We start from the raw sequence: 22,828 nt of genomic DNA, 5'->3' as shown, positions 1-22,828 counted from the left end.
CAAAATTAAGATCCATTCTCTCTACAAGTAAGTAACAAAATGAATGGGGAACAAAGAATAATATCTTGTGCCAGATTGGGATTAATGCTCTGACGAGTGACTCGAACAATAAAGCTAAGATCTATAGAAAATATCAATGGATGGTGTGTTTTGGAGATAAAGTAGGGAAATCAACAAAACTGTCATTTCTAATTCAGTCATGGTTCAACTTTCATGACTACACAACTTCTTTGCAACAAGTTAATCACTAATCAGATGTATACGTGGGGATCTCTAAAACAACATGCATATGTACTGCACACAAAGAAATCAGAGATGGTGGCGGAGAAGCGAGTGGCTCACCAGTGCTCCCCCAGATCCAAGCACCACCACCTTGGAGTCTACTTGTATTTTCATGGAACAACATATAGGCATAGATAAATAAGAATCTACCGAAAGAGAGATTGTAGGGATTAATTCACAAGAAATTAGCTTTGTGTTCATAACCATAACTTTAAAATCAAGTCACGCATCTTTAGTACGGGGGCCAAGTTAGCGGGAGCACAATCTAGAAATACACGACACCAAAATGCTAACTTAACACGAGAAAGAAAAATCAATACCTTTGAAGATGATTTGATCATTGATTATTTTCAAGGAAGAACACTGAAAGAAAGAATCATTCATTGAACCTTAGAATAGGGTTGATCTTTCTGTTTGGAACTTAGCAGAGCTTCACATCAACTTCGTACTCGACAATGTAACTCCGCTAGTAGTTTACACTGTAATAAAAGATCTTTCTGTTCGAAACCTAGCAGAGCTTCATATACAATGGAAGGAATTGCTCTAGATTATTTCTCATTTAATGGAAGTATATTGCACTACTGACAATAAAAAGTAAGACATACACATTAAAATCAATGCTAACTGAAGTGAATCACAAAGATAACTTTCACATGTATATAAAATGTAAATACAGTAGCCTTCAGTTGTAGACCTCTGTTCTAGCCAAATTAGGGAGCTCAATGAGGCATGGTGGTGCACTGCAGCTCAAGTACTTACCCAGGTGCCAGTTGAAGGACACAACCAAGCAACACGCTGGTATATAAAATGTAAAAGCATCTAACCACTTGATGCAAGCAAGATACTTAAGGAAAATAAATAAACTCTTCTAAGGGATACTCAAGTCAATCAACAACTACCAAGATACTTCTTAAGGTAGTAAAAGAACTCGAAAGCAAGCTCGTACACACAACTAGCACAACACAGGAATGATCGGTATCTTTCAATCCAGTCATTGCCAAATGCAAGGGGAAAACATGAGTAGGAATTGATCTGCACAGAAATGCAGGAGACAAAGAAAATTAACCAGAACTATCTCCTATGAACTAAAATGTGCCGAGGAAGTGAACTTTATGCAGGCAAAGCAATGAAAGCATCATTGGAAAACAAAGAGGAAATAAAAGTAGGACATAGACATCACATATGATCACATCACGCTAGAATCCACCTTTGCACATGGATGAGCTAAAATTAGACAACTATACTGAGTCAGACACACTACTTAAGGGCGAAGTAATAACAAAATACCATTCTTATGTTACCATACATGATGTCGCTGGAACACAAGGGCAAGACAACATTCAATGATGAAACTCATTACTACATTAACAACACAAATCAAAGGAGGCAACCTTTCGGAAGAAACAAAATAATCGATAGACAATAGGGATGACTATAAAATGAAACGTTCCAAAACTTTGCAATGTAAACAAACAGAAGGTGCAAATAAACACCGAGTGCTACAGAAATACTCCTACTCCACATAGCTGCCAGATATGATGCTTATCATCATCTAGGAAAACAAATTTAGCTTTGAGAAAAAATCTACATAGCTGAAGCAACCTTGGCTGGTTACCTGTTCCAAGGATTCGGTGACCGTAGTAGTCAAATTGTGAAGAAACGATGTGTTATATAAACCGGTGTTGTTTTATTGGTCAGCTCTAGGGAAATCTCAAAACATATCTGCAGAATCAAATACACTAATATCACCGTGCAATAATAGAAAAGCATATGTTCAATCAGCAGCGATACAAAATAGACACAAGCAGAGCATATGTTCTATGACCCATGGGTTATCTAGCCAAGTGTCATGGAGTAGACTACTCTGATCATTTGTGTGCAGTAGCACATCATCATTGATACAAGCCTACGTGGTAAACAATGCTCTACAGGCGCCCACGATGTTTTCTCCAATAACTTGCCTAGCCTAGGTGGTAAACTTTCCCTACCTAAATGCGGGCTTGGCCCCTGTTGAAACTATTCACAGGTTAAGGAAACAATCTGCTTCAAACCCAAGACTCTCGCTATTTCTACGACCTACAATCCAAGATCACTCGGGACCGAGGCATTCCAACAAACACAAAGCACGGCGAATCATTGCAATAGTTTCACCTCTCCGATCCGACGGACGGTGTCATCCTGAGGCGAGATCCGATGACCGTAATCCAATCAAGCAGAAGATCCAACAACCAAGAACGCCAAATCACTGAGGAGGCTGAAGTTCTCCCATCATTCTTGTTTCTCGATTTCCAGCAAGTAGCGCACGTCTTAGATCGAAGAACATTTGTATGCACAAGGCTTTGCTAGCTAGCCGATGGAGTGCAAATGGCGCATGTACACGCACACAGAATTTTGGCCCGACTAGAAGTACATGCACCATGCATGTATAGAAAAAATACAATGGCAACACTACTAAGATTGTATTGCTTTAATCTAGTTGATTAATGAACTATGATGTACGTCCTGGTTAAATTAATCATGCCATTGAAGGCCCGCGATCTATTTCTTGCACTTGTCTAGTTAGCTCAGCATCTAACTGTAGTCCTGTTGAGTAGGTACATCGTCTATTACTTGGCGACACATCATATATTGTTTTGTTATAATTATAGGCCAATCTTCAACTAACAATTAAAAAAACACTTGCAAGGCCAAAGAAGGACAGAGCAACATGGACTAACGATCGCTTAGCTTTTCTAATGTCAATGATGAAAGAGCACTCGGATGTGGGGAAGTACTGTGGCCAAAATGGGTGACCAAGGAAGGATGGCAGGTTATGAAAAAACATTTAAATGTGAGGCCTCGTGGAGCTAATTTTACTATTCAACAACTGAAATATAGGAAGCAAAGAGTGAAGAAGGAACTAAATGTCCTCAAGTCTATTGTAGAAAAGAGTGTATTTGGTTGGGATCCCAAGAACAAAGTTTCAATGGCTATAGATGAAAAATGAGAGGAGCTATCAAGCGAACAACGCAAGTGGAGGCATAAACCATTCCCCTACTACGATTCTATATGAAATTCATGAAGGTCTGTTTCTGACAATGATTAAAAAATAAGAAGCTACTCCTATCATGTCACTTATTAGTCACCTAATTTGTACGCAGGTAAAATGGCAGAAGGTAAGCATTGCAAAAGGACAACTGATGGTACTGAAGAGAGGTACAAGAATATGTCCCATCTTCCTAAACATGGAATTTATACTGATGATGCTATGAGGTCTGCTAGTATGGATTCTCCTGAGGCAACACTATGTGCTCCGGGATCAGCAATGACATAATATGATTGGGGCGGAGATATATATGGTGATGATGTTGATTTATCATATGGTGGATATTCAGAACCTCTAGGGAATAATGGCAATCATGTTTCAGCAGTAGAAGATTTAACAAGTGTGGAGTCACCTCAAAGGAAGAGGCTTCGGGTTCTCAAAAAAAAGGAAGAGGCTTCGGAATTCAAAAAGATCTGATGATGGAAGTGAGAAAACTATGGGTAAAAGAGACAAGGACGTTGTGTTGGCCAACTTAGTTTCTATGAGGGAAGAAGAAATGTAGGCTTATAAAGAAATGAAGAAAAAGCAAATTGACAACTAGAAGGAAACCAAGATGGCCCAAATGGAAAGGAATGACCCCAAAAAATTGTCCCTATGGCATGCCAAACTATATTTTGAAACTTAAAACATTGGGACTCACACCAAGTGAACAACACAAGATCAACCATCTGAAAGAAGATATGCTAAACCGTCAAACATTCATGGAAATGACTAGTTCTTTTATACTCCTTCATCAAAGGAGTTCTACCACCTGGTGCTCTGCCACCCGGGGTCTCAGTATGGAGCGGGGTCTAAGTTTTCAAGAGGCTGGAAAAACCAATTAGTCCAGCCGGATAAATTAAATAAGTGTGATATCATATCAAGGTACCTGGTTAGATCTTGGAGAAGTTCTTTTGTAAAATGATTCATTGTCCACTCACGGGAGGCCACCGGCATATGGCTCTCCTCTCTCCCTCCTCCCCTCCCCGTGCTCCTCCTCCCCGTCCACCCCGTCGTCCTGCTCCCCCGCTGTCTCCGGGCCTCCCCCGCCCTCTCCCCCCTGTTCGTCCTCTCCGGTGCCAGATTCTACATATGATTCTCCCTCGTCCTCTCCCCTCACCCCTCTCCTCGCCCCTCTATCCTTGGACCTGGCTCCGGCAACAAGTTTTGGGCCTTGTTGTTAGATGAGGATGAAACAGAATCCGATTCCGACCTTCCCTCTCACTCCATGGCTTCCCCTCCTACTGTGGCGCCGCCTCCGAGGTTGGAGCTGGTGGGGCGCGTCTAGAAATTTGCCCCGGGTGGGCGCGGGTGGCCGGCCTTCTCTTCCGCGGCAGCTGGATCTGGCTGGATCCAGGTCGGGCATGTTCGTCGATGGAGCAATTCGGGGATGGCTCTCTCGCCGGACCGTGGCGTGCTTGGGGCAGCTCCTGTGCCTGCTGGTGGTTTGGCACATTCGTCTTGCTCCCCAGTGTCCTCGGCGGTGGCTAGGATGGGTGCGGTGCCGTTGGCGGCGGCGTCCGCGGCTCTTCCCTCGCGACCAACCCTAGATCGTGATCCCGACTAGGAGGCATGTGGGCCCCTTGTTCGACCCACTCTGGCCCCTCTGGGCCTATCATGCCAATTGGGCCGCCCCCTCTCTCGTCTTCTAGCGATTTTCCCCCGCTTTCTTTTCTGGGCCTTGGGCCTCTCTCAGCCTAGCCACCCCTCCCTCCCGCTAGCCCGGCCTGCGTGGTCCCTCCGGGCCTAGCTTGCTCCAGCTTTATATGGGTCCGCAAGGGTTCCGCCATTTCTAGGGTTTCCCGCCTCTCTCTTAGATCTCCATCGCTCCACCTCCGCATCCCGCATTTCCGCAGATCTCCTCCTCCTTCACCTCTCTCCATCTCCTTCGCGGCCATCGTAGAGACGGATCGTTCGCGTGTCTCCTCGAGTGAGGCCATGTCAGGCCAGAAGCGGCGGCAGGAGGACTCGGGCGATGTGGCGGTGGATCTGGAGCTTGAGGCGTCCCTCCGCTTGAAGCTTGAGGCCGAGCAGGCGGCTCGATCACAAGTGGCTCTCGACCGCGAGGCCTGGGCGGCGGGACCCAAGTGGCTCCAGAAGGACGAGCGCGTGCGATTGGCTGCGACGTCTGCGGCGGCGTCGGGGTCGGAGGCTCCCGGATCTGGTGGATCTGGGTTGATCTCTGGGAGGCCGTGGTGGCCGGTGGTGGCTCTGGTCCCGCTTCTCCTCCTCCTCCTTCTCCGTCGCGTGGTCCGCTCCCCTGATCTGCGGTGTTGGTCATTCTTCTGGTCCCTCATCAGGGTTCGGCGGGCGTCCGTTGGCGTGTGGAGGTGCCGCATCTGGTGGTTTGGGCCGTCGTCCTCCTGCCCCCGGCCCGGGCTCGTCTTCCTCTAGCCAGGGCGATGGGATCCTGCCCCACCCCCTCCTCCTCCTGCTCGTCCGTCTCCTTCGCTTTTCCAACCACCAAATCCTAACCCGAACCTCACCTGCTTTGCATGCCACCAACCCGACCACTTCCAGTCTCGTTGCTTCAATCCCCTGTTCTGTCTTATATGCAGAGAAGATGACCATCTCATGGTGGACTGTCAGAACCGCCGCAAACCTGCTTCCTTCAAGCTTTATGGCCAAGGGATTCCTGGTTGCTCCTTCTATGCCCTCGACAACAAGATCCCACATGTGGCAGTGGCCCCTGCTCTGTCCAATGCAGCTATCATCACCATCAAAGATCATAAGATCTCTTCCCGGACCCTCCTGAACGAACTCAAGCTTTGGGATGATGGAGGCTGGGATTGGCAGATTCGATAGCTCTCTGACTTTGAATTTGCTGCGGTTTTCCCCTCGAAAAGTAGCCTCAAGATGATCTCCTCCTGCACCAGCTTCACCCTCCCTGTCAACCAACTTGTGGTCTCGGTGAAAGTGGCGTCTAATGGCGCCAAGCCCATCTCCCCCCTCTCGGAGACCTGGGTCCTCATTGATGACATCCCTCCTATCCTACGTTTTGCTGAATTTGTGATGGCCTTTGGCGTCTTGATTGGCAAGCCGATTATGGTCGATCCGGAGTCCCTCATTATCCTTGTCCCTATCCGTCTCAAGTTGTGGGCTGTTGATCCTATTTGCATTCATGGCTCTGTTGATGTCTTCCCTTCGTCTGATGGCTTCAGACTGTGGGTTCGTGTGGAAGGTGGTTCCTGCTCTAACATTCCTCCCCCTCCTCCCCCCGGTCGAGAATCACGGGGGGGGGGGGGGGGATGATGCTGCCAACCAGAGTGGGGGCTCTCATCCACACTTCACGACCTCGGAATGGGACGGCATGGGACCTGAGTCCCGGGAACTTTTCAAGGACAACGCCCCGAAGAGCAAGAACTCGGGGGAGGATGCAGTGGCTGGGAATCTGTCAGCTCAGGCTGCCCTGGCCCCTACCCTGGCCGGCATGCCTGCATCTGGTGTATGCTCCAATGTGCCGCTTCGCCTGGGCTCGCCTTCGCTGTCTGGCATCGAGGATCTCCCTGTCTCTCCTCCGCGTGCCTCTGCTAGTGCTCTCCCCAAGTGAAAGTCCTTTGTCCGAAAATTCTCGGCACGCAGCCGCGCTTCCTCGGGCACCAAGCTCTCCACGGTGGGGCTCTGCCGCCGCCTGGATGCTGATATGGGCGACGCGGCGGGCCAGGCTTCTCCGGTGGCACCACGCTCTACTCCGATCCGCTCCCCTTCTTCCACGGCGCGCAAGAGTGGTCGGGTCCGCGATAGTGGAGTTCGGGTGGCGGACAAGGCTGCTCTTCGTGCGGCGGCCCGTGACCTCCCAGCTTCAGGTATTCCCCCAACCTTACCCCATCAACTGTTATGAAGTCTCCCCCCTCCCCGATTAGGCTTGTTCTTCCCTCCTACTCGGACGATCACTTGACGAAGGTTCTCTTAGCCGTTGGTATTTCGCTTGATCACAATGTTGGCTCCCCCTCTTCTCTGCTTGCACTGATTAGGGCCAACTAGGTGGCCCAGGCTTCTATTGCCAAAGCAAAAGAGCTTGATGCGGCTCCTCCCACCCCTTCGGTTGTGGCCGAAGTGGGCTCGAGGGGGGAGGGGAGGGGGGGGAGGCAGTCAGGGATGCTGCCCCCCATGTCTGTATGAAGAAGGGTGCACCTAAACGCGCTAAATCCTACTTGGCACCCTGCAGGTCGAGTCTTCGTATTAAAAATCTTTCTTTCAAATGAAAGCCTTATTTTGGAATGTGAGGGGTTTCAGCGCTCGGGGGGCGTCGGGACCAACTCAAAGATGTCGTAAGGGGCGATAATATTGATATGGTCGGCCTTGTCGAGACCTTTAAGACTTCTTTCTCTCCCCACGAGCTTGCTACAGTTGTGGGGGCTGATAGATTTGACTGGAATTTCTCCCCTCCTGGGGCCATTCAGGTGGCATCCTTATCGGTTCTAAACGTGAAGTTTTTGACTTTGTAGCTTCCGATCATGGGATTTTTTGGGCCCGTACTGTTTTGTATCACCATCAATTAAATGTCCTTTGGGAGGCCATGCTGGTGTATGGCCCGGCCAATCATTCCCTCCCACCTATTCCTAGATGAGATTTCTATTAAGGTTGAATCTTGCACCCTTCCCCTCCTCGTTGGTGGTGATATTAATTTGCTTCGCTACCCGACTGATAAGAACACCACCAACTTCTCCTGGACACTAGCAGATGCTTTCAATGCCTTCATTAGTAGCCGCACCCTTCGTGAGATACCCAGGGTGGGGTCTAGATTCACTTGGAGTAACCATCAAGTCTCCCCTATTCACTCTATGCTAGATCGTGTCTTTGTGTGCCCTAACTGGGACTCCCTTTTTCCGTTATCTATTCTCAAGGCCAAGGCCATTGTGGGCTCAGATCACGCCCCACTCATTCTTGATTCTGGGCTTCAACGCTCCCCCACCCCTCCTCGGTTCCAGTTTGACGCTTCCTGGCCGCTGATCGATGGTTTTTTTGTGACCTCCTCTCATCTAAAATTTCGGATACGCTATCGACAGTTCATCGCTCCTTTGGCCTAATGGATGACTAGCATCATTGCTCCTATTCTCTATGCAATTTTTTGCATGGCTAGTCTCGTAACCACGTGGTGTAGGAGCGCAGAGAGAAGGCCCTGCTTAGGACTCAAATTAATGCTTTAGACCTTCATGCTGATACTTCCGGCCTCTCTGATTCAGAATGGGTTTTGCGTTTCTCTCTTGAGGAGACTTTCGTGCAGTTGCATCGTCTTGCTGAAATCTACTGGCGCTAAAGGGGTACTATCAATTGACTGCTTAAAGGAGATTCTCCCACTGCCTATTTCTTTGCTATTGCTAATGGGAGGCGTCGTAGATGCACGATAGACATCCTGATGATCAATGGGTTAAAAATTTCAGACCAATGCATTATCTGGGCTTTAGAATTATCTCTTCTTTATGGAACCACGGTGACCGGGTGTCTTCAGACGAAAATGTTGCTCTTATGCTTCCTTTTTCTGAAGAGAAAATTTTCATGTCTATCAATAAAGCTAATGCTAACTTTTCTTCTGGCCCAAATGGATTCTCAATTCCTTTCTTCAAGACTTTTTGGCCTCAGCTTAAAGTGCATATTTGTGCGATTATCCAAGGGTTCTGTTTGGGGATGGTGGACATTTCTAGACTCAATTATGCAGTGATTTCTCTCATTCCTGAAGTCAAGGGCGCGGAGCTCATTTCCCAGTTTAGGTCTATTGCTCCGATTAATAATTTTGCCAAGTTTCCTAGCAAATGTTTGGCCACTCGCCTTACACTAGTTGCTCATCGCACCTACTCAATCTTCCTTTGTCAAAGGTTGCTTTATCCTTGATGAGGTCCTTTGCCTACATGAGATCATCCATGATATCCATAAATCTGGCGGCAAGGCAGTTATCCTTAAGTTGGATTTTGAGAAGGCCTACGATTCTGTGAGCTGGGGCTTCTTAAGGCAAGTTCTCCTGTCCAAGGGCTTTGATGGTGGCATCGTCCATAGAATTATATAGATGGTATCGGGGGGCCACACTGCTATTTATGTCAATGGGAAGGTTAGCAACTTCTTCAAGAATTATAGAGGCCTCAGGCAAGGAGACCCGGCCTCTCCCATCCTTTTCAACTTCGTTGAGGATGCTCTCTCTAATATTTTGTCTAGAGCCACGGTGGCTAGACACATCACACCGATGAGCTCTCATCTCATCCCTGAAGGGATTACTCATCTTCAGTATGCCAATGATATGATTATTATGGTGTAACTTAATGATGCGTGCCTCTCCCATATCAAGTTTCTTCGTCTTTGCTTCGAGGCACTATCGGGCTTAAAAATTAACTTTTCTAGAAGTGAAGTGATCGTTACTCGTGTTTCGGAGACCAAGGCCTTGCGTGTTGCCCACTTGCTGAACTGTTCTCTAGGCTCCTTTCCTCTCAAGTACCTTAGCCTTCCTATTTCTTCTGACAAACTCCTGGCCAAAGACTTCGCACCTACAATGGCTAAAGTTGGCAATTGTGTCATGCCATGGAGGGGCAGATGCAATACTCAAGTGGGGAAAGTTGCTCTGATTAATGCTTGCCTTTCTTCCCTCCGTATGTTTATCATGGGTTTCTATCTTCTCACTAATGGTACACACGCTGGGTTTGATAAGCATAGAGGTTCATTTTACTAGAACGCGGCTGATAACAAGCGTAAATATCGCATGGTCAAATGGGACCATATTTGCAGACCCAAGAGCCTTGGGGGGCTGGGAATTATTAATACTTTAGTCATGAACAAGTGCCTGATCATCAAATGGTGGTAGAACATCATGACCACCACCTCGGACAAGCCCCTCTGGTACAACATTCTCAAAGATAAATACTTCCCTTCCTCTAGCCCCATGTTTGCATGCGCCACAGGTGCCTCTCAGTTCTGGAAAGACCTTGTAAAACTTAGGCCTATCTTTCAAGGCCTAGTCAAATTTGTGGTGCATAATGGTAGATCCACTAGATTCTGGCTTGACTGGTGGTGCGGTTCGACCACGCTTGCGGCTTCCTTTCCTGTCCTTTTCTCTTACTACCCTGACCCTGAGATCTCGATCTCTGAGCTCTCTGCCAATAATTGGGACCTTCAGTTGCGGTGTTCTATATCTCCTGAAGAGTTGGTCGACTAGCAGCGCCCCATTTCCTTCTTCTCTATGCTCTCGAAGGAGGACTCGGTGGTCTGGCCTCACTCCTCATCTGGTCGTTTCTCTGTTAAATCCTTATATGGCAAGCTGATATCTGGTTTGAACACTTCCAAATTCAAGTGGATATGGAGGGCCCACGTCCCTCCAAAAATCAGGATTTTCCTTTGGTAGGCCTCCCATGGGTGGTTGCCGGCTGGTGATCAGATGCGCAAACATAATGGTCCTGGCTCTAACTATTGCGCTCTATGCGGGCAAAGAGAGGATACGACCCATATCTTCTTTAACTGTGTTTTGGATAAACTTTTCTAGTGTTGTATCGGATCGTGGTTGCATGTTTCTTGGAGACCCTCTTCCTTCTCAGACCTTCGTCTCTTGGCCTCTAACCTGGTTGGGCCCAGAGAAGACTGTTGTGGGTGGAATTGGCAGCGGTGTGTTGGACTCTATGGATGACAAGGAATAAGTTTACCATTGAACATGTCTTTCCTGCTAAACCTGTTGATTGCTTATTTAAAACTTGCATACTCTCGCAGCTATGGAGATTATTGACTAAGGAGGAGGAACGGGATGCGTTTGATGTCATGATGTCCAAGATTCGGGATTCTGCTACTTCCCTCTCTCCAGTTCAAGTCGGCAGTTAGGAGTTGTTGGCCCTGATTTCGTTGTCTTTTGAGTCTCCGGCCTGCACGCCGTCTACTGGCCTGGGAGCCATGTACGTTATACTTTAGCTTGGTTTGGTTGCGGTTGATACTCTGGTCGTGATGTGGTGCTTGTCTGTGTGTTGTGTTGTTACTCTGCCTGGTGGCTTTATTTATAAAGTCGGGTTCTGGCCTTTTCTCTAAAGAAACATTAATGGAAATGGACGATGATGTTCTTTCCATGATTATCAAAGAAGTGGTGGCCCCGCATGTTTGAAGGATACCTAAGCAGGAGACATTTTATTTAATCATGTTACCATTCCATTTATACGTCCGTTCAGTCTTATGAATCATTGCCAATTAAGTAGTACCATGTTTCTTTCTATTCTAAATAAAGGAAGCACAATGACTCTATTGATTCTATTTATTCAATCCTCATATACAACATTAATATTCTGTTTTTTATTATACTCATGACACATCCAACCTACCCAAAAAAATATTGCTAAAATAAATGAATTTATTTTATTCAGTACACTTCCGAATAAAAACATATATATAATAATGAGAGCAAATGGAAGTCATGTAGTATTTCCTCTAGCCCATCTGAGATAGTCTTGATAGTCTTTACACATGGCATCCGCTATTTCATCCCTTTTTGTGCTACCTAGTGCTTGCCGCTCATTGAGATAGTGTATAACATTTGTATACTTCATATCTCCAATTACAACATCAATTATTTTTGGATCAATCTCTGATTCAACTCGGTCCAACCATTATTCGCCTCCCTCATTACTACGAATAAAATTATGAAGAGCACAACATGCTATCACAATTTCTGCTTGCGAGTCAATGGGGTATTGTGATGCACACTTCGGTATGGGGAAACACTTCTTCAGAACTCCAATTATACACTCAACATGATTACAAAGTTGTGCATCTCAATTCAATAGCTCTCGAGGGTTTTGCGGCCACTGATTGCATTTAGCTTGCTCCACCAAATGGTACCTTACATTCTGATAACGGGCAACAAAATTACGCGTATTCACATAACCTGTGTCCACTAAATAAAACTTTCCATCGAGGACATAGAAGTTATTTTCAAGAGCATCTTGTAGAACTCAAGCGTCAGAAGTTGAACCTTCCCATCTGCTGCAGACATGGGCGAAACGATTATCAAAATCACATGCAACCATGACATTTTGTGACAATGTTCCCTTATGGATCTTGGTCTTTCGGAGATATGCTTATTGGAATATGCGTTCCATCTATTGCTCAAATACAATCCTACAACAAAATTAGATACAATGAAAACTATGTATTTGTATTTGGCTATAACATTGAAGGGTTAAAATGTGAATGATACCTTGAAATATGGCATAAAATTTGTATTGCTCGCAACTTTGAAAGGAACGTTAATTGGAGGCAACTGTATTACACTTTGAGACGGATATCATGAGGGTGTACAAAACAATACTGAAATAGCGACTAATGGTCTCACCACTATGCTGAAATTACCCTTGGAGTGTATGATTGGTTGCATTCTTTGAAATGACATATAAAAACATGCCTACTTGTTCTTCCACCGAGACAAAATGTGTATCTCTTAGATGGCATCTCTCTTGAAGGCACTAGACCAAGTTACGAAAAATATACTGCTCCATCCAAAAATCTCATTTGCATCTCAATTCATGACCTTGAAGACTTGAAGAAGAACTAGCAACACAGCATGCGGAACCTCAGAGCTCTCAAGGGTCCAAGGACAGGTGGAACACTCCTCTTAACTGGTCGATCAATGTGACCCTCAACAAGGACCCGTTGCATCCACCGGCGGGTGGTCATGTGAATGATGCCGGATGCGGAGCTAGATGGGAGCATCATTATGTCGAAGACCGCGAGCAGCAAGGGCAGAGAAGGAGAGCCAATAAGCAGACCATCGAACAGAAAATAATTATAGCCACGGTCGCAACCACAGCCGCAACAATTGTCGACATTGAAGCACACATCAACATGCCAAGCCCCATGCCCAAGACATGTTGCCTTCAATAATCAAGAGCGTCAAGCAATGGATAAAAAACGTCAAACTAGGAAACATTGTGTGATGCCCCGAGTCCGATGCGCCAGGTGTCTTCCAGTTATTCATCGTCATTGCCATGTCATTTGCTTGCGTGTTGTATTTTGCCATGTCACCATGTGCATTGCATCCTCATGTTTTTTTTCAAACTTGCATCTGTCCGGGTCTCCCAGTTTTCTCCGTCGTCCGTTTCATAATCCGACACTCTCACATGCACCCACCGCACCTTTCAGATCTCGTTTCATGAGCAGGAGAAAAACATTCTCAAAATGGGCCGGGATTTTTCGGGTGGCCTTGGTACATCACCGGTAGACCGCCTGTCAAATTTCGTTCCATTTGGAGGTCGTTTGATGCCCCAACGGTTAACCGCGTTATCCGCCGGACCCCTCTCTCTCTTTGCAGCCCAACACCTCTCAACAACAGCCCAATAGCCCATCTAAAACCCCTCCATGCTCTTCGTCGTTGGATCACAATCGTGTGGGCGAAAACCGCACCTCCATAGCCCTCTCCTAGCTCCCTATGCCTATATAAACAACATCCCCCTCCTAATTCTAGATCAAACCCTAGCCTTCCCCCTCCATGCCGCATCATACACGTCTGCCGCCGACGGCCTGGACTAATCCCGTCGCGCCACGTCGCCCCGCCGCTCTCCCTCCACCACGCGGCCCGTGAGCCCATCGCCGGCCCTCCCGGCCCGGTTCTGTTGCCACCGCCTCCCGCGGGCGCCCGAGCCCCGCCGGTCCACCGCGCCGCCCGCCACCGCCTTCGCTCGCCGGCGCTGCCCTGCCGCCTCACCATCGCCACCGCAGACGCAGCCGAGCTGCTCGACAGAGTGCGCAGCCACCGCCACCAACTGCTCGCCGCCTTACTAGCGCCGCTCGCCGCGTTGTCGCCTACACCACGCGCCGCCCCGCTCCTCTCCTTGCTGGACGGTCGCCGGGGCCACGCCGCCTCGCCAGAGTTCGCGGCAGCCTAATCCGCGTCGACTTGGACCAGATCCACCCGTTCGGCGAACCAAACGCGCCTCCCCATCCTCGGATCTCTTCGTCCTGCACCACTCCGTCCCAATTTCGTGAGGGTTTCTTCTAAGTCCCCAGATCTGCAGTATTATGTGTGCCTGTTGTGATGCTCATAACTTTGTGCATGTTCGTCCGATTGGGGTGTATGATATGTGGAAATGTTCCTCTCTGAATACTCTAGGCGATGCTGTAGTTTACTTGCATGTTACTTCTCATCTTGTTGCCCTAATCATCGACGCAAAAGTGCTAAATGATATAACCTGCTGGAAATTATCATAATATGCTAATTTGTCTTTTTCATAGTATTTTGTGTGTTTATCTTTTGAGCATCATGTGAACATGTTTTAGGAGCATATTCATGCCATCTTTACAGTGGTACAATCCACGTATTTTTATGTGCTCTATGGTTATTAGCGTAAGCATCAAAACTAGGGTACTTGCTGTTGCTGATTTCAGTGACTTAGTGTTTTCTGCAAAGTCTGAACCTGCTATATTATGTTGCCTTGTTAACTTGGTGCTACTAATGAATCCATGCATAATCTGGAGATACTCAATAAGGATGTTTTGTAGCTCATATTATAATCTATACATCGATGCCCTTGTTTGCAATTATGTCCTGCTGTAGCTTATCATTACCATACCCTAAAATTGCTAAATAATGTTTCTGTCAGCCTGTTATCAGTAAGTTCAGTTTTGCCATGTGAATAGCTAGTGTTCTATGCATCCTACGACCATGTTCTTGCCATGAGTAGCTGCATAAATATGCCTTCCTACTGTTGGTTGTATTCACATGCTATGATATGCTTTATGTTGAGTTAACCAAGCTTGCACACATGTCTACGTGTCGCTGTTTCTGCCATGTTTACTAAATTCCACTGTGTGTGAATCTGTTATCATTTGCATTATTGCCATGATGTTTTGAGCATGTTCTAGTGGTTTCTAGAAGTAGCTCAGTGACCATGTTTTGTAGTGCTCTACCTCTACATGCTTGCCATCCCCTTTGATACCATGAAATGTTCCTGTAGCATATACTTTTGTTGTCTCAAAGGTGCATCGTTAATCTGTTTTCAGCCTTCCTCTGTTTTTCACAAAGTCTGAGAATCTATTATGACTTGCTTAGTTGTCTTGATGATTTCCATTGATCTAGGGGTTATATGGAGATGCTTAGTAACCATTGTTTGCGATGTTTAACCTATAATTTAATGTCATGCTTTTGTTTACCTTGTTCTTGCAAAATAACATCATTGTTTCATGCCTCCAAGATGTCAACATGTTATTTCTGCTCACATGTATGCCCTGTTTTCCACCAAGTCATAATCTGTGTTATAAAGTTGCTTCTTGCATTGATCATATTGGATTAATCATGATGCCTATGAACCTGAACCTTGATGTTATTTGAAGCATACAATCTATACTTTGAGTGCATATCAAGTTTGTGTCCATATGTTTCCTGTAGCATGTTGTTTCCTTGATTGCAAAGTGCTTAGTTGCTATTTTGGGCAGATTGTATTTGAAACTTGTATTGAGTGTATGTGTTGAACCATGGCTCCGTTTGGAGCATGCTCTACATGAAACTTGCTTGGTTTTGCATGTAGTTTCATCATGCCATGTTGCATCCATGTTTTGGAGTGTTTGTGATTGTGTTTTGCTTGGTTTTGCATCAATGCCATGTTTAACTTGTTTTGCTAATATCTTCTAGGCTGTAGCTCTGAGTTAAATAAACTTTATAGGTAACTTGACTAGAAAGATGCGTAGCTCATCTTGGTGCACTTTAACTTGCTGTTTAACAACTTTAACTTAATGTTTTGTTCAGATCTGTACCAATTTCGAAATTTGAATATGGGGAGTTTCCGGGATTGTTACATGTTGTTTCCGGCCTCATTTAAACTTGCTTGAATGTGGTGTTCTTGTATGCATCATCTCTTGCCATGAGTAGGATCATGTAGCCTTGTCATGCATCATACTTGGATGAGCATCATGCCATGTTATGTGTTGTGTGTTTACTATGTTGTTTGCTTCTTTCTGGTTGTGCTGCTTCTCGATAGTTCCTGTTTCATTGCGATTGTGAGGATTCGTTCGACTACGTGGGATCATCTTCTTCATTGACTCGTTCTTCTTCCTAGCGGGATTTCAGGCAAGATGACTGCTACCTTGGATCTCACTACTATCTTCGCTATGCTAGTTGTCTCGATGCTATCGCTATGTCGTGCTACCTACCACCACTACAAGAAATATGTCAACTTGTGACCTTGACTATTGGTCACTGAAAGGCCATTGTTTTTCATTTGTGACCTTTTTATGACCAAAAACAGAAGGTCAAAAGCTGGCGGTCGTAAACTGAAATTAACGACCTTCTCTGTGAGAAGGTCATAGACATTTACGACCAAAACAGAAGGTCGTTGAACCCATGACCTTTTGTTTTGGTCACTGGCTGTCTTCCCAGGCCACATCGGATCCAACGTGGCAATCTGACATGGCAAAGTTACGACCAATTGAAAAGGTCATTACTTAGAATCAGCCCGGTCCATTTCGGTGCTTTAGATGGGCCAAGCCCATTAATTTAGCCTTTCTAATTTTTTTCCTGTCAATTTTTGGTCGACTTCATGGGCCAAGCCCAACGTTGTAGCCTTTTTATCTTTGTTCTCAAATGAGTCCAGCCCAATGTTTTCTAGGTTTTTCTTTCCTGGGCCTTAGCCTTTCCACATTCATTTATTTTCGTTTTACTTTTTTACCCACAATATTTGTCGAATATAATTTGATCCTTGGCCTCTTTAAGGTCCAACTCCAGCCCATTTAACGAACATTTTCAAACCAGTTTGAATAACAATATGAATCAAGTTACCACAAATTAGCTGAATTATGGAAATATCTCAGAACACACATTCTACAAATTACCATCACATATCTATTTTATACAGATCCAAGCAACCTACAACATGTTGTAGTCAAGCATTCAAGTGCCGGAATACTCTAGAACAGGAAAAATAAATAGAACAAGCCTATCTAGTGCTTCACGACGAGAAAACATTGTAATCTGCTTCTTCAAGTATTGCTTCTTCCTTTTGCAAAACATCTAGAGATTCAAAAGAGAACAAAAAGTATGTCACTGGTAGAAGAAATATTACACATGTACTTTTAAAATAAAAACTAAAGACACACCAGTATTTTATCATTCTACTTATTATTATTTTAACAAGATCATTCTACTTATCTGGAATAGGCCTATTCAACAAAACTGTGAACTAAATTGGCACATATGACAAACTTAGCAGCAAATAAGCATTGAATGTTTCACATACACGACATGGTTTAAAAACAATCATTCAAAGTTACATCAGATCAAAGTTCCATTTGAGTATAAGGAATACTACTCATATTCAATCAATAAGCAACTATGTCAAAGTTAATTCAGGTTTACTAATGTGTGTGTCACATGATACATGCATCAAGCATAAGGCCATCAAGCATCAGGCCCCTATCTGTTCAACAAGACAAGTACATACCTGACTTTGTGTTGATGTGATGGATGGTTCTGCAGTTGAACATCTAGTCTGCATCATCGTTGATGATGGACGCCGCATGTACTTGTCCATTTAGAAGTATACCATGCAAAATGTTACACGAGCAGGTATTAGCATAAAGTAGAGCTTCTACAGTACATGTAAAATTTAGATATGAAGGACCAAGAGTTTCAGGAAAGATCTAAAGTTACAGAACAAGCATGTATTGACCATCCTACTAGTAGCAAGAACATAAAGATAATCACTTAACAAGTAGCATGAACATGAGTAAATCAGATAACTAAGTACAATTCAGTGCCACAAAATTTGAAAATATTAGGCACATTATGACAACCTGGCAATAGTTTGTAATCCAAACCAAACCCAGGCCAACCCATACATTTACAAGTGCAGCAATCAAACCAAAATAATCCAAAACAAACATATAGATAGTTGTTGATGCATGCACTGAGCACTCCTACTGTCGGTGCATGCTCGGTACGAATTGCACAACAATCCCATTAAGTGTTGCATGCATACAATTAAATTCAGAAGCTACAGACTCTTGTGACCTAGGAATAATTAGCACTACTAATTCAGAGGCGTCAAAATCTGAGCCATGCAAAACTGCTCACTTCTGAAACTTGAAACAATCGCAAGGCAAAAAGATAACACAAAGGAGCAGTCTGAACCCTGCAGGTTGCAAACCACAAACAAAAAGAGCACAACAACAGAAGTAGCCCTGTTTGCATCATGTTGAACAGCACAAGCAGCCATATATGCATCGCAAACAAAGAACACTCGACATCCAACATCTGAAGACATTGCAATGACTTCTAAGCACATCTAGCATACTGGTTTCCGCAAAGAGCATAAGAAAACATGATACCATCTCATTTGCATCACATCAACCAAATTATTAGGCAGCACAGCATGCACATGAACAAAGACAGGTTCTGGGTCCTGTCTAATTCACCTAGTTGATGAGGGCGACAGAGTGGGAGACAAGTTTGATGTCATCGCCATCAAGGACGATCTCCTTCTTGACCTTCTCGGACCTCAAGATGGTGACTCCGTCGAGCATGTCCACCTTCCTCACGTGCAACCAAATCACAACAGAAATCAATTAAGTTCGTAGCACAGAGCTATATGTTCCTATTACTTTTAAACTGGAAGCTGCTGATTCTGACATTGTTAATTATTTCTTTACAGGGATAACATTGACATTATGAAGCAGAAAATTAATGCTTCACATAATCAAAAGTAGGCAGAACAAATGGTATAATTTAAGCTTCTGAATCTAGACTAGGCTGAAAAACAGTGTAATACACACAAGATGCATCTTTTAACCATGCAAACCATCACAAGAAGCTGATAATTTAGGGCTGCCTAGCTCGAGGGGAGAGCTAAGCACATTAAATACCTATAGATAGCTCGAGGGGATAGCTTGAGGGGATGAGCAATACTAATAACCCATAGATAGCATGGTACAGAAGCAAGCAAATAGTTAATACTAGCTATCTCAAGGAACATCAAAAAATAAATGTTGAGAACTGTGGTACAATAAACTTACAAGACATATGTTTTCCATGGAATCAGTGCATAGCTATAGCAGATCACCAGGTATGGTGCCATAATTAACTATTGTTTTTGCCTAGACAACACCTCCAAGTTAGAGAACCGGCCATGAACTTTCATCATTTAACACATGTAGTAAACTATAAAATAACGAAAGCACCACTCATGACAAATGTACTAGTAACATTCTTTTCATGCAAGCAGTCACAAACACCCCATATATATATTCCAGTCTGCGAGTTCAAAGACATATATATGATTGCAGAACACTAGCATCTGTGTTGATTCAAACTTCATGTTGGCTGAGTTTGTTAATGATTCATCTACTGAATTTCATACTGTACAAGAGCCACAAAATATCAGGGGCCTGAATTTTCTGCAAGATTTGTTAAGGCACACCTACAAAAATTTAACACGCTTTGAGTTTTGGGAAATTGTGGATACCATTATGGAATACACACGTTTCTGGCCGGGCGGGCGACGGGAAAAAGCATGGGCAGAGTAAAGTGAAATTTCGATCACGTAGTTGCCGCCATGGACAACGCACTGTAGCAGGCTCGCTTGGCCGCTTGGACAATATCCTTGATCTGCAAGGGCAAGAACAAGAGTAAGTTTTTGTCACGTTAATAAGATGATGATATAAAAAAATGATCGATGGATCGTCATATGAACAGTGCATGCCTTGTTGTAATAGCGTTCAAACTGTGCATTATTTACATTGTCATTACCTTGTCACTGTGTATATCTCGACCAATAAATAAGCCACTGACATGTTCTGGCTTCTCCCTCGAGGCGTGAACATATATGGTATATCTTCCCTCATGACCCTACAGAGACAGCAGCAGAAGACATGAGCAGATAACTCTGAGCAAAATGTGATGACACAAGAATCATGACAGTGCTAAAAAGATCAATACTTCTACATTGAACATAAAATCAATGAAATTGTCACGAAGTATCATTCTACTCTATCACAGGGAGCAGCACTAGCACAAGATACCACGTGAGATATCCATGTGTTACGATAAAGCATGGAATGTATCCCTTTTCGTAATTTGCTACTGAATTAGATACCCACTATACAACACAATGATAGAATTTGTATACAACTCGTCTACTACATGGGTCTCAACTTCAAAAGGACGAACTACTTGGTTGTTCTAATTTTGCACACCAGAACGGATTTGTATAACTCGACAAAAAAGGGGGGTGAACCCTTGGGTACAACTTTAGGCGCAGCCCCACAAAAGAAACCCTATAGAGTTTGCTAGAAATGTCCCAGCATGCTTGCCCTGATTCGAGCAATCCAAACTTCACCCGATAATTTCCCTGCCAAGAAACCTGAACATAGCCTGCCTGAAAAAATGCAGTGCAAGATGAATCCTAACAAACATGCGCAGAAACAACACGTCATCTAAAAAGCTATGGCAGAACTAGATGCCCCCCGGACGGGACAGGAGTAGCACACATCGACTACTGGGTACATCGACCTAGCAAAATCAAACCAGACCAATTAGCGGGTATAGGATCAGGAGGGGGAGGGCGGCGGGGCCGGCGGCGCACCTGGATTTTGGTCTGCTCTCGACCTCGAGGGTGATGGTCTTCCCCGTGAGGTCTTGACAAAGAACTGCATCTTCCTGCTGCTCGTGCGTGCGGGGGTGAACGACGGAGCAGGAGCTAAAGCAGACGAAAACGAATCGAAACGAAGATCTTTTCGTTTCTCCACGGGTGGGTGTCTGCGGCTCAGATCCAGAAGCCGGACCTCCATCGAGGCTGTGGCTCACCTCGGCGACGACGTCCGCAAGGCTGCCGGGGTGTGGGTCGGAGCGGAGGACCTCGGGCATCCTTGCATAGAGATGTACAGAGGGGATTGAGACCTGAGAGAAAAAAAATGGAGACACAAACAGAGGGGGGAAGAAGAGCGGGGGAACACGGCGACCTGCGGGACTTCGGCCGACAGCGGAGATGCTCCGGCGAGGCGCGAGGCCGACGCAGCAGAGACCGAGGCTGGATCACGTTGGATCTCCCTCCCTCGGGTTCTTCTCTCCCTTCTGGTGAGGGAAGGGGAGGGGCGAGAGGAGGAGGGCGTGGGGGAGGCCATGAACGGCGGCGAGCTCTGCCGCAGGGAGGTGGCGGCGGCGATGGGTCTGGAAGGGAGGAGGCGGGCTCTCTCCATCGGGCGAGACAATGAGGAGATGGGGGGATCTAAAAGGGGATCGATGGATGGATGGATGTGGAAAGAAAGGAGGCGCGGGGGGATGCAAAATGACCATCTAGGGTTTCGGGGTTGGTGTGGAAGGGTTGAGGAATACCATTGGATCCGCAGCATCCGACGATGATTGATGCACGATCCGCGTGCTACATCCATGAGCCAATCAGAATGCAGTACGACGTTATGACCATCTAAATTGGTCGTAGTTGACTAAAAATAAATTTTCGAGTTCCCAAAATGAGGGTTTTTTGTGAAAGATCTGCCATATATTTGTTGCAAAACTGGACCAAATAAATTTTCTAAAATACTAGGCCATATTTAGTGTATAATTGACCAACTGGTTGGGTGTCAAAAGTTTTGATCCACCTCTGGTGAAAAAGACAAATTTCCGCCGTTTCAGCTGGAAGCGGGTCAAATTTGAACTGCGGCTGCCTCATAGTTTGTTATTTAAAAAAAATCATTTCTAGGTACAAAAGTATCTATTTAATCGGAGAAACACCAAAAAAAAATTCAAGATTCAACCACTAGCTAGGAACGGTCAAGCCCGCCGTTTCGACCGCATTTTGAAACGGGCATAAAAAATTCAAAAAACAAAAAAATTGGAAAACCTTCGCATTGTGTCATTATATGTGACCAGGTTACCAGGAAAAACAATAAAATTATAATACGACAATTTTTTTTAAAATGTTCTCAGAAACGAGCTATCATGTGTGGAGATCAATGACTTTCAAGCCAAATGATCAATCTTATGGTCACATTCATGGCATAGTTTGTTCAAATGATCTCATATTGTGCACAAGGGTGCATATTGGAATGGCAAACAATGTTTCCTAAGGAAATTTTCATTTTCTTTGGACGAAAAAATTATTTTCCATTTTTCGAGTGCCCAAAATGAGTTTTTTTGTGAAGGACCTACCACATATTTGTTGCAAAACTGTACCAAATCAATTTTCCAAAATACCAGGATATATTTAGTGCACAATTGACCAAATGTTTGGGCGTCAAAAGTTTCAATCCACCTCTCGTGAAAAAGACAAATTTCTGCCGATTCAGCTAGAAGTGGGTCAAATTTGAATTGTAGCTACCTCGTAGTTTGCTCTTTATTTTTTTAAAAAATCATTTATAGGTACATAGGTATCTATTTAATCAGAGAAACATCAAAAAAATAATCCAAGATTCAACCACTATCTGGGAACGGTCATGCCCCCCGTTTTGACCCCATTTTGAAACGGCCATAAAAAATTCAAAAAAATCAAAAAATTGGAAAACCTTCGCATTGTGTCGTGATATGTGACCAAGTTACCAGAA

At 44.9% G+C, this 22,828-nt stretch overlaps 1 pseudogene; it reads right to left on the bottom strand.

The window, feature by feature from the left end:
* Positions 1-11,718: 11,718 nt before the first annotated feature.
* LOC147965334 (uncharacterized) lies at positions 11,719-21,152 on the bottom strand (annotated as a pseudogene).
* Between the last annotated feature and the right edge of the window lie 1,676 nt (positions 21,153-22,828).

The sequence above is a fragment of the Triticum urartu genome, chromosome 6A (assembly GCF_056163025.1).
Source record: "Triticum urartu cultivar PI428250 chromosome 6A, HENAU_Tu73, whole genome shotgun sequence".
NCBI classification, from domain to species: Eukaryota; Viridiplantae; Streptophyta; class Magnoliopsida; order Poales; family Poaceae; genus Triticum; species Triticum urartu.
This window is presented reverse-complemented; position numbering and strand designations above follow the sequence as displayed.